Raw genomic sequence first — 6,000 nt, forward strand, 5'->3', positions numbered from 1 at the left:
GTTTGGAACCCTGGGCAGTTCAGGCTGCAGCACTACATTGGAGGAAATGGCAGGAAATGACCTCAGCGGGTTACAGAGAGCCTCAGGGCGCTCCATGTCCACTCTGCTGGCATTAGGACTGTTCGGTTGGCCAAGCCACTCTGGTCTGCCACCATTTTGTATAGGTCAGTGCACCAGGGTGGCTGACGGTGGCTGTGTGTGCTTCTGTGTTGTACGTATATGTGTGAGGAGAGGAGAATGTAAAGCTGTGCTGTGGGAATAGTGACTCACCACCAACCAGTGTTGGGCATTAGTCACCCTCCATGTGCTCTGAATATGTACCAATGCTTTAGTACTAAATGTGTGTATATGAGTAAATGTCTCTTGAGTTTGTGCATAGGTGTGTGAGTGTAAAGAATGTCAACATTTTGTAGAAATTATATTATCTTAGATTTGCACATTATTTAAATAAAACGTTTAAATAAACATGTCCCCCCCCCGTAACATTTCTACAAATAGCTTTCTCTGCAATCAAATGATTTAACATGCATCACGAATGCAATATGATCAAACCGAACATTCAGGTTTCGTGTTCGGTCAGTTGGTCAGTGAGCATGTTGACCTGTTACATAAGACCAGTGGCTTTGCTAACACTGGAGTGACGTGAGTCTGTAGGGGGAAAGTGTTTATGAAAACCCCAGCAGCTTCGATCGTCACCAAAACTGTATCTACAGTGTCCATATTAGGACAGCTTCAGTCTCAGCAGGAACTCCCCCATCGGTGTCTGTCCTTATCATCTCTCTGGTCTTTATTTGATTTATTTAACCTTTATTTAGCTCGGCACGTCAGTTAAGAACACATTATTATTTATAGTGACAGGCTGGCCTGATCTGTTTGATGTTATAACACAGTTCCCATCCTGATGCTGTCGACCCGCTCAGGAGGACCAGCCCTCCCCTGTCAGCCTTCAAATGGAAGTCCCAGGGAGATGTGAGGACCTACCGCTGCTCTTTACCCCTCTCTGACGCAGCCCACGTCTGGGAAAATCAGCCTCTCCCTCCTCCTGGTGCATATATTTATTTGTCTGACTCAATTTGTTGGTGGAAATACGTATGCTCGAACAGACTCAATACAGCCACAGGGCCCACGTTATAGGACATAGTTAGTCATTCACAGTCACTAGGTTTCAAAGAACTGGAAATAGTTGAGGATGAAAAAGTTGCTAAGTTTTAGACATTGATATTGTACACACAGCATAGCAGCGTTGTTCAATTAGGGTCCTGGAGGGTTGGAACACTTCTGTTTTTTTTTCTGATTGTTAATTGTTAATTGTTAATTGCAATCACCTGGTGTCCCAGGTCTAAATCAGTCCCTGATTAGAGGGGAAGAATGAAAACCAGAGTTCTACTGTAACTGGATCAGTATAGGCTATTGTACCGTAGTGGTGGTCGTCAATAATACGGATCTAGACGTTATTAAGTATATCTCTAGCCCAGTGTCGGTCGGTGCCGTTTAAGATGAGGGAGGACAATTTATTTTTTCATGAGAATGGCCTTATTTCTATTACAGCATATTGGATGGCTGTCACTCATGTTCCATTCACCCAGTTCAATGTAATAACGATAAGTTTAGGCTACTACATGATACTCAAATTTTCCCTATACCCATCATGAGGTTGCTACAACCTAGCCTATGAATGAAAGTTTACAACGTGGGTGCACATAGGCCGAGAGAAAAAATTTGAGGTGACACAGTGACACATTCAATACCGCCTTGCACACTCTTGCCTGCACTTAGCTGATCTAGGGTGTAATCACTAGTCCAACAGTTGAAAATGAGAGTTTCTACTAGACAAATTCCAGTATGTTTGTCCCCATTTCGTTGCATTTCCTTACGTTACATCATTTTTTTTCAACAGCATTGATAGAATTAATACACCACCCATCACACGTAAAGACAGTTCACTATCATAGCAGCGATGTTGTATTGCTTCTCGCATCTATGCACTCTCCTCCTCTCAACTTTTCCCTTCGCTTGTGGGCTTCAATGCACAACACATCAGCTGTATGTGACCAGATGAAAAAACCTTTCCAAGCCAAACAATATCATAACCACTACACACAGCCTACTTTTGTCAACATAGCTACTAGAGGCCTCCTGGGTGGCGCAGTGGTTAAAGGCGCTGTCCTATCAGAGTCCCTGGGTTCGCGCCCAGGCTCTGTCGTTACCGACCGGGAGGTCCGTGGGGCGACACACAATTGACCTAGCGTCGTCCGAGTTAGGGAGGGCTTGGTCGGTAGGGATGTCCTTGTCTCATCGCGCACCAGCGACTCCTGTGGCGGGCCGGGCGCAGTGCGCGCTATCCAAGGTTGCCAGGTGCACGGTGTACCCTCCGACACATTGGTGCGGCTGGCTTCCGGGTTGGATGCGCACTGTGTTAAGAAGCAGTACGGCTAGTTGGGTTGTGTATCAGAGGACGCATGACTTTCAACCTTCGTCTCTCCTGAGCCCGTACGGGAGTTGTAGCGATGAGACAAGATAGTAGCTACTACAACAATTGGATACCACAAAATTGGGGAGAAAAAAGGGGTAAAAATTCAAATTCAAAAAAATACAAATAACAACATAGAAACTATCTACAGTCATGCAGTAATGTTACAATGAACAGTCATTAAGCAGTTTAGCACTAAACTAGTAATACCAATAGCTTACCTTGACTTGGAAGAGTTCCAGGTGTTGTGTTGGATTGTCATAGCCAGCTAGCAAACATAGCATCCCTCTGTTTGAGAAGCTGCATTTGCTAGCTAAGTAAGTGAAACTACAAGTGAAAAGAAATGATGAAATCTCTCTATCTTGCTTCTCCTTCATTTTGGAAGAACTATTGTCTTTCTCCCTCTTTGAGTTAAGTACACACCACATTTTATGCAGTGCTAGCTAGCTGTAACTTACTGTATGTTTTTTACTAGATTAATTCTCTGATCCTTTGATTGGGTGAACAACATGTCAGTTCATGCTGCAAGAGCTCGGATAGTTTAGAGGACGTCTTCCAGAAGTTCTCATAGTTACTGTGTAAGTCTATGGAAGGGGTGAGAAACATGAGCCTCCCAGATTTTGTATTGAAGACAATGTACCCAGAGGAGGGCAGAAGCTAGCTGTCCTCCGGCTACACCATGGGACTACCCTACAGAGTGCTGTTGAGATAACTGTTGGCCTTCATTGCAAAATAGTGTAATATTGTTTTCTATAATCCATGCACTGGACACAATGGATTGGAAGTGGTCCTTTGTAGATCAGTTGGCAGAGCAAGGTGCTTGTAACTCCAGGATAGTGGGTTCAGGACTTGTAAAATTAAGCAGACATGACTGTTGCAAGTGATAAAAGAGTCTGCTAAATGGCATTTGTTATGCTCTTCACATGGTTTAGAGGGAATCTTTGGATAACTCCCGAATAGAAAACTAGCCTGACCAGATCCAACACTACCCCACGCCTCCACATTTCCACTTACAATAATTGGTGGCAGCGGTGAGATCTGAACCCACCCCTCCAATGACTCCCTAGGAAGACATACTGGCCTACATATTCTCACACAAGACTCCAAGGTCTTCTCCAGTAAAACGTCCTAGTTACGCAGTCAGGACTCCTTTGTTATCATACACAGGACTTACCTTACCTACCTTCTCAGTCATAGGACTCCCTAGGTCTTCCCCTCCATGACTCCCCTCCTACATGGTCAATAAAGGGACTCCTTTGTGCTTTCACTGAGGACTTCCTATCTGGTCAAAACATGACTCCCTGCCTTTGTGCTGTCTCTGTACTACCTAAAGGAGTCAAAGGACTCCCTGTGTGCTCTCAGGACTCTGAGGACTCACACAGGGAACTCCTACCGTGTCATACCAAAGACTCCCAACCTACTTGCATGCTCAGTCTCAGGTCTCCCTATGTTGTCATAAACACAACTCCCTACGTGCTCTGTATCAGAACTCCCTCTGTGTCATCAACAGAGTAGAGGCAGGAGCCGGAGGCGAGGGTTGCACCTCACTATGAGATGCAGAGAACCACCCAGGAGGCCAGCGAAGAGCACCGGCTGGGGGTATCCCCACCATGGCAGCTTGTCACCCCTGATCTGAATAGGCCCCATCCAGGCCCCATTTGGTCGGTCACCCAGGCCAAGTTTTTGCCCACTGGTCTATCTTCAGAGGGGCCTTCTCTCTCTGTGGGTGATGGATGATGTATTGGGAATAGGTGTGTGCGTGTGTGGTGTGTGTTTGGGGGGGGCTATGGAAGGAAGTACTCAGCCCTCCTGGAGATTCCCATGAGGGGGCACAACAAGTGATGCGTCATAAGGAGCCTCTTCGATGGACCAAGGAGCATCTACCTGGATGCTTTGTAGGATGATTGGATGAGGACCCCTACTGGTAAAATAGGTGAATGCAGTTTTCTGTTACTACAGTGTTATACATCTGTTCAGCGACAGAACTATAGAGTTTCAACTGTACTTTGTTCAATTAAATATGGTGACAATACCTAAGAAAATATTTGCATAGTAAATTATTTAATAATCCTAAACAGAACTGGAGATATACATAAGCCTTTTCAGAATGCTAAACTATGGCTCAGATTCCAACACATAGACATATAGGTAACTGCCAAAATAAAGGAAACACTTGGGTAAATGAGGGATGCAAAGTACATTGAAAGCAGGTGCTTCCAAACAGGAATGGTTCCCGAGGGAATTAAGCAATTAAGGGGCTTGTATAAAAATGTCCAGTTGACCATTATTTTGGCTACCATGGCTAGAAGAAGAGATCTCTGTGACTTAAGCCCCTTTCATACCGGGCGCTGACATGGGTTCTCTGTCCTGAACTTGTCTACATTCTGATCGTGCCCACATTTCCAGAAATGTGTATACACATGGTATTAAAATGTGTCTGTTATCTGTCCACTATGTCTGCATTGTGACCAGATTTCCTGGTCCCTTCCGTTATGCAAATTATTTCACAGCTATTCTTAAAAAATGGTATTTGTTTATTTATTGTTAGACACATAATATGATTTTAGAGTGCAGAATAAGGATGATTTAAATGGTTTCTCTGTCTACACTCGTAAGATATCCAGACACAATTGCGTGTCTGACTACCTCCGGAGGTGGGCAGGTTGATCTGATCACAATCAGATCACAATGTGTCTTTTGATTATCTACATCAGTCAAAAGATGTGGGCACAATCAGAATCAGAACCAGATCAGGACATAGGATGCAAGTTAGAACCAGGTATAAACGGGGCTTCCGTAACCAGATCTCAACCCAATTGAATACTGGGAGATTCTGGAGCAGCGGTTTTCCACCACCATCAACAAAACCCCAAATTGTGTCGCATCCCTCCAATATAGTTCTAGACACATGTAGAATCTATACCAAGGGTGTTGAAGTTGTCCTGGGCTTGGGGTAACCCAACGCCCGACTAAGACACTTTATGTTGGTGTTTCCTTTATTTTGGCAGTTACCTGTATGCCCCACACTGGCAATGATGAAGTGATTACTGTATAAAGACCACTGTTACCATCTAGTGGTTATAAGGAATAAAGCAGTACATACACAGTACAGTATATGCATTGTGCCAGCTGTGCACAGAGGACCAGGTAGTGTGTCATCCAGACACTTGGCCATAGTGAGTTAGATAAGCCACCAGACACTTGGCCATAGTGAGTTAGATAAGCCACCAGACACTTGGCCATAGTGAGTTAGATAAGCCACCAGACACTTGGCCATAGTGAGTTAGATAAGCCACCAGACACTTGGCCATAGTGAGTTAGATAAGCCACCAGACACTTGGCCATAGTGAGTTTGATAAGCCACCAGACACTTGGCCATAGTGAGTTAGATAAGCCACCAGACACTTGGCCATAGTGAGTTAGATAAGCCACCAGACACTTGGCCATAGTGAGTTAGATAAGCCACCAGACACTTGGCCATAGTGAGTTAGATAAGCCACCAGACACATGGCCATAGTGAGTTAGATAAG

Source organism: Oncorhynchus masou, chromosome 31 (assembly GCF_036934945.1).
Source record: "Oncorhynchus masou masou isolate Uvic2021 chromosome 31, UVic_Omas_1.1, whole genome shotgun sequence".
In the NCBI taxonomy this organism is placed as follows: domain Eukaryota; kingdom Metazoa; phylum Chordata; class Actinopteri; order Salmoniformes; family Salmonidae; genus Oncorhynchus; species Oncorhynchus masou.